The sequence below is a fragment of the Octodon degus genome, unplaced genomic scaffold, assembly GCF_000260255.1.
Source record: "Octodon degus isolate 3935 unplaced genomic scaffold, OctDeg1.0 scaffold00040, whole genome shotgun sequence".
NCBI lineage: Eukaryota > Metazoa > Chordata > Mammalia > Rodentia > Octodontidae > Octodon > Octodon degus.
In genome coordinates this window covers 10,234,383-10,241,527 of record NW_004524616.1, presented here as the reverse complement: position 1 = coordinate 10,241,527, position 7,145 = coordinate 10,234,383, and the positions used below count along the sequence as shown (strand labels likewise).

The following is a 7,145-nucleotide window of genomic DNA, read 5'->3' as shown; positions in this document are numbered from 1 at the left end:
AGGAGCTTCTCCTTTTGCCTTTTTGTTCTCTAAGTTATTGGTCTTTGTCAAGAGGTTGGTGGTTTTGGAAACTTGGAATGAGATACTTAGTTTAATTTATAATTTTTTTGTAAGGATAACTTCCTATGAGCAAGACTTAATCAAGCTAGAGTCATTGGGGGATACTAGGTGATGACCTACACACACACACACACACACACACACACACACACACACACACTGTAAGATTCTTACTGCTAAATTCATCTTCATTCATCTGTTTTGCACGTTCCTGCTGTTCTGAAATAATACATGAAGGAGCATAGAGCTGGGAGCTGGAGAAGTTTGAACTTTGATGGGAAGAGAGAAACAATTTGGTTTTCATCCTAGAGAAAGATTTAATTTGAAACTTTCAATAGTATATGAGTTTGGAGACAGAATGCAGTATGGGCAAGAGAGGTAGGTGTCACCTACAGGCAGAGAAATCTTCTAGAATGCCTTGTAAGAAGCTTGAGCTATATCATGATAGAGATACTAGAATGGAAGTCATTTAAGAAATCTTGCTAAAGAAGACAAGAATGAGCTATGTCAATGCTTTCCATTAAAAATATAAACTAGTCTGTGATCCCAGCACTCATGAGGCTAAGACAAAAGGAAAGCCACAAGTTAGAGGCTAGCCTGAACTATATAGTGAGACCCTGTCTCAAAAACTCAAAAAATCGGGGGCCGGGGAGATGGCTCAGTGGAATAAGAGCTACCCTGGCAAGCACAAGGGCCTGAGTTCAATCCCTGGTTCTGCCAAAAAAAATTAAATAAATAAATAAAATAAAAATTATATATATATGTATATATATATGTATACATATATAGTAAACTACATATGTAGTTTCAATTTCCTTGTAGCCACATTAAAGCAGGACAAAAGAAATAGAACAAAATAATTTCAATATTTTGTATTTAACTGAGTATATTTAAGGCATTGTCATTCCACAAATAATCAACAAAAAAGTGTTAATGAGATATTTTATATTCATATTGATATTAAGTTCTTCAAATTTTGCTTTTCATTTTGTACTTAGTCTGGTAGTCCAAGCTACCCACAATTCAAGTTTTCCATGGTCACATGGGCTAGTGGCTGCAATATTGTGCAGCACAAACTCTAGAATGACAACATCATATGTGTGTGTAAGTTGGTTCAGAAGGGAGCGGGGCTTGAATCTAAAGGTAGAAAAGTGGCTTCTTCTTCTTCTTCTTCTTCTTCTTCTTCTTCTTCTTCTTCTTCTTCTTCTTCTTCTTCTTCTTCTTCTTCTTCTTCTTCTTTTTTAGAAGGAACCTTGTTTAATTTTTTCAGATGACAGTAAAGTCCAGTCCCCTCGGGGCAAAAATCAGCCTATGTGGCAAGCATGTCATGATTTGCTACTGGGCAGCAGGCTAGGCCAGCAGGGGAAAGGAGAAGAGTGAGACGACATTTGCTCAGCCATCCCTGTTGATACACAGGAATAACTCGAGTCAATGCTCGGGTGAGTCAGGAATCATTTCTGCCCTGGGAAGAGGCCAAAGTTTGCATTCATGGAAAGCAGAGGAGTAAAAGAGATGACTTAAGGCTTCACTGCCCACCTTTGAAAGGTGAAAAACCACAATGAGGTAGGTTGGTCAGATGTTCCCCACTCACAAAGCTGAGCATTTGCTCTACACCAGCACCTGGCAGAATATGGTCAGCGGAATTGGACAAAAATGGGGCAGTGACTGAGTGACCTAGTCTGTAAATGAGAAATGTGGTCCTAAAGTTAGAGGGACCTCTGTTGGGGGAAGGCCAAGCTATCCTGGGCTGCTTGCCCCTCAGATAGTTCTGCCTTGTATTTACTAAGCTCTGTAGAATATGCTAAAAGGCAAAACTCCTTGGAGGGGCAGGGAGAACCCTGCCCTGTCCATCTTCATTTGAGAGTGTAGTAGTTGGTGGGCACAAAGGGCATTTTGCTGATTACAGCCATGTGCTGCTTCTACCGCATCTCCACCAGCAGCTGTGTCCCTGGTCAAATGTACTTGAGGGGTACATAACCCATCGCCACATTCTTTTTCAGGGAGGGTGAAGGATAGACATTGGTCACAGTACCAATCACAGTGCCTTCTGTGCATGGGATGGGACTGCTAGCCCACGCTGGGGCCCCCTCACATCAACCCCACACTCTTCCATCCACCTTGCCCTTCATCTGAGGAACAATGACTGTGGCTCCTGGGAAGCCCATAGTAGCTCAGCAGCACTTCCCCAGTGTCCGACTGAGGCTGCCCTCCACAGGTGTGGTATGCTCTTCAATGTCGTTTCCATATAGACAGAGGCCGGCTTCTAGAAGCAGACTGTCCCGGGTTGCCAGCTCTGCCAGTTTCACCTCTGGGTTTTGCAGCAGAGCCATCGCCACATGGACTGCCCCAGCAACTGGCACTGAAATCTCCACCCCATCCTCTCCTGTGTAGCCACAGCAGGTTACTCCACAGCCAGATACACCAAACACTTCCATCACAGCACTGGTCATGAGGGATAGTTTCCTCAGGTCCTCTACCACACCAGTCTGTAGCACCCGGGCTGCAGTGGGGCCTTGCAGGGCTAGCAGAGCATTATTCACCACCTCTAGGCCCACATCACTGCCCTTGTTCTGAAGCTCCCTGACCTTGTCCTGCATGAGGGCCAAGTCCTTGTCCCAGCAGCCAGCATTGGACAAACAGGTATCACTCAGAAGCATTGATCACAATCAGGTCATCCAAGATGCCTCCAGCTTCATTGGTAAACAGTGACAGACAGTGTTCCCTGGCTTGGCCTTAGCTCTGCTACGTCTCCAACCACTAGACTCTCCATCAGCTTCACTTGGTCACAACCAAGTATCTTGGTCTGCAGCATGTGGGACACATCAAAGAGCGAGCAGTGCTGGCGTGTGTGCAGGTGTGAATCCACGTGGCTGTCCCTATACTGCACGGGGAGATTCCAGCCTGCAAATGCCACCATTCTCCCACCATGGGATAGATGGAAGTCATAGACAGGAGTTCTGCAGAGCACGTCCTGTGCACAACAGAGTGAGCGACTCAGGGCTGCAGGGAATGCTGGCTGGCAAAAGCCCAGGGGGAAAACCAGGCTCACAGCTCGCTTTATCATCCCCGTGAACAACTGCAGACGGCACACACAGGCCACCACTCTCAAGTGGCTTCTTTTGTAAAACTGGAAATGTTAGAAGATGCATGTAATCAAAAGAGCAGTGGAGAAATAAAGAATGAGCATTTAATGATTCCATCATTTTGACTTAAAAGCAATAGAAACACATTTGTCAGGAAATGTGTATAGTAAGCAAATGCAAAACTTCAGCATGGAGAACAAAACTCAGGCTGGAGTTGCAATGTTGGAAACATTCTAAGAGAGTGAAAATTCGAGGTGGTATTCAAGGAGGTTATAAGGGGAAAAGGAGCCAACTCCACAGCTGGAACCACCAGGAGGAAGCAATTTGGTACACGATAAAGGGTCACACCACTCAGAGTCCCAGTGCAGCCCAACTCTGGCAGTGCAGAGGGCGAAGCACCAAGCAGGAATGGCCCCAGGCTTCAGGAGGTACAAAGGATGGAGGGGCGCAAGGAGAAAATGGTGAGAAGTAGTCTGCTGGGCTGGAGTTTTATTCTGCCATTTTTTAACTGAGTAAATTTAGAAAAATGACCTCTCTTTGGATCTTCATTTTCCTAATTGTAAAAATAAGAGAAACTAACACATATTACATGTTTCCTCTCCTATCTGCTGAACACTATGCTTACTATTTTAAAAATACTCTCCCCGTTAGACTTTAGTTTGTTTTATTTTTTTTTAATTTCTACAAAATGCTTATGAAAAAGATTTTAGGACTTATATTGAAATTAAGTATCAATGGACTGTCACATGGCTAAGGGACCACCTTCTTTTCCTTTATTTATTTTTAAAGAGAGTACAAATTAGGATTAAAACCAAAAATTACAAGTGATATAGAATTTCACTTAACCAAGTAACAGAAATTTCACATTATTTGTTGTAATACATAGTGTTATCTTCCAATCAATTATTCACATTACCAGATATATGCATGTAAAATTGGAAAAAGAAGGAAATGTATAAGAAATTAAGAAAAGAAAAAGTACAGTTGAAAAAGGGAGTTAAAACAAATTGAGTCTTATCTGCTCCTTTCCATAAGGGACCAACTTCTAACCATCTTGAAATATCCTAACGAGGCTCTCGAGAGGTGGACAGACGCGTAAGGAACATGGAAAGCCACAGGTGTGGTGCATTTTACACTGGCTGGGATTCTACTCTCAGCCCTCCACATACAGAGCTCTAAAAACCCAGAGACTGTGAGCCTTTTCATCCTTCCCCTGAGAAGGCTACAACCCAGCTTTCTGCTCACATGTTAAGAGTCACCTTCTAGAGATGGACACACCCATGTGCACAGTGACCTGGCACCAGAAAAATTACCCAGTAAGCCACTGAGTCTCCACTCAGTCAAATTAGTTGGGAGGGCTAAAGTGGAGCGGCAGAGGAGCGTCAGAGAAACCCAGCACCACACCACCCTGTCACGAAGGCCTCCAGAAGGTTCTATCACCTCCATTTTATAAATGAGAGAATTGAAGCTCAAAGGAGTTACATGAGTAGAGAGTAGCACAATTCCGATACTTTAAAGCAGGCCCACCTGACTCCCAAGCCTCTGAATTAAATGAATTCATCATTAAGAACTGACATTTTATGTGTCTGAAAGTATTTCATTAGAAAACAGGATTTCCACGACTGTAGAGTGAAAATGCATGCTGTTTTGATTACAATCTGTCTTCTTTCTTCATTATTGCTCAGTTCATTTCTACAAAGCAACCAAAGTGTCAAGAGAAACGACATTCTAACTGCACACAGTTATTGGAATTAATGTTATTACTTACACTTCTTGGCTTCATCTTAGTTTTAATTCTTTTATCACATTTCAGATAGATAGATAGACAGACAGACAGACAGACAGATGGACAGACATCTGTCAGTTTGGCAACATAATGTCCTGAAGCTATTGGCCATATTAATCCTACAACAGCTGGTTATTATGTTACTGTTGATTGCTCCTAAAGTCTGCTTTACCTTATCAGTCTGATCTAAAGTCGCTCAGGTCAAGGATGTAAAAATCACAGGATGGAAGGAAGGCACTACATTTTAGGTCTTTGGTACAGGCCTACCTGGTCACTTTCATCACTCTTGCCTTACGCTTGGAATAAACCTCTCATCTTTTAATTCAGACCACAATTCCCAGTTTATCTCAAATATGTTATCTTTTAAAACTCAGCTTAAGGGGCTGGGGAGATGGTTCAGAGGAATAAGTGCTTCCCTGGCAAGCACAAGGGCCTGAGTTCAAACCCCGGTTCTGAAAAAAAAAAAAAAACTCAGCTTAAAATAAATTTGATTTTTCTAAGGCAATATTAGCTAGTTTTTTGTGCGAGTTGCCAATTTAGAAATCCATGTTATATTTAACCAAAGCAAAATAGTCATTATTTGCAGCATTACATTTGTAGGTACTGGGTACTAGATATGGTGTTCATGAATTAGTTCAGTTAATTATCATAGTAAACCACGAGTCAGATGCTATAATAATCCATATTTTATAGATAATAAATCTAGAAAGAGGACTGTTATGTTAGATTACATAACTAGTGTATTAGAGAACTAGGATTCAAAGGCAGTATGGCCTTAACTAGTAAGGTGCATTGTACTTCCAGTAGAGGATGTGAAAATCATGAAAACACAGAAGCATAAAAACTTGAGACCCCAATTTTTAAAACCAATTATAATTCCTTACTTAAAATTTCAGCCTGTGTGAAAACCGTCATTCCAATCTATCATTGCTCAGTTATTTAGCATCATGATGCAGCATAATGATACTTCAGAGTCCTTGTCTTTACGGCATTTATTGTAAGAGACAAAGCTGTTCCAGGGACACTCAGAGAGCGGTGAAAGTGTTAGTGAAATGCTGTGTCCTGTGGCGTATGAAATTGTGTAGGAGGAGGACACGATGCAGCAGGAGAATGGCAAGAGCCAGGAGACACGGAGACTGAAACAGGATCCTAAAGGATGGGGAGGAGTCCGATAAGGGGAGAGCAAGCAGGATATACCCAGCAGGATGAGCAAGAGGAAGGTGATGGGAAGCACACAGAGGGGAAGAAGCGTGCTATCATCGCCCTCTTCTGTTCTGTCCTCCCTCTTCACCCCCTACTAGTCTTCCCGTAGCCCAGTGTAGCTTGTGACTCTATATGAGTGTACATGCAGACATGTATTATACACTTCAAACAATGTCTGTTTTTCCTCTTACACCAATATTAAGATATTTGTTATAAACTCAGAAACGCAGTGGGCAGTTGGGAGCTGACAGTCTGTAACTTCTACATCTGCAGTGACTAAGCTATGAGGGAGAGAGACAACATACTGGATAATTTTTACTACATCCAGCAAAACCATCTTTCAGAAATACAGAACAGCTCAATGTACTATGAAGATATTTTCTATTACAAAAAAACTCTCTGCATGGCAAGATTGTTTTTCGATTGACATTGTACTTTACTTTTATTTATACACACTCTTGGCTTAGCATTGCTGTGGGTAATACAGGGGAAATTGCCCTGTAATATTGTCCTTCTGTGCTTAACAATAAAATCCAAGAAAACAAAGTATTCTTTTAGTGCAGTGAGTTGGGTGATTGAGATGAAAATCCCCAAGTTTGTGAATTGAAGGTGAAATTGTGAGTCACGGGTGCTGTCACACACACAAAAATACCCTAGATTTCTAAAACCAAGATAGAGAACTCATATAAAATCATCACTGTCCTCTGAAGCTTTATGTGAAAAGAACCAAAAGTCTTGTGTTTTTTCTGTACATTTTTCATCACAGTAAATTGGATTTGATATGCTACAGGGCTTTTACAGCAGGTAAAAGTAGTGTGACTTCAATATTCTTTAGCTGAAAAGTACTGGAATCAATAGACGGGGATTAAAAGCTACTTCTTTTCATGTCAAGGGAATATAATATTCTTGTTCTATTATTTTATCTTTACCGATCCTCCGTGAGAAATTTGTGGCTAGACAGCGATGTTGTGCAGATGTGCTCAAGCTCACCAGTTTTACTTGGTGTGTCATCA

The 7,145-nt window shown here is 41.6% G+C and overlaps 1 pseudogene; it reads right to left on the bottom strand.

The window, feature by feature from the left end:
* Window positions 1-1,678: 1,678 nt before the first annotated feature.
* Window positions 1,679-3,124, bottom strand: LOC101577963 (annotated as a pseudogene).
* Window positions 3,125-7,145: the final 4,021 nt, after the last annotated feature.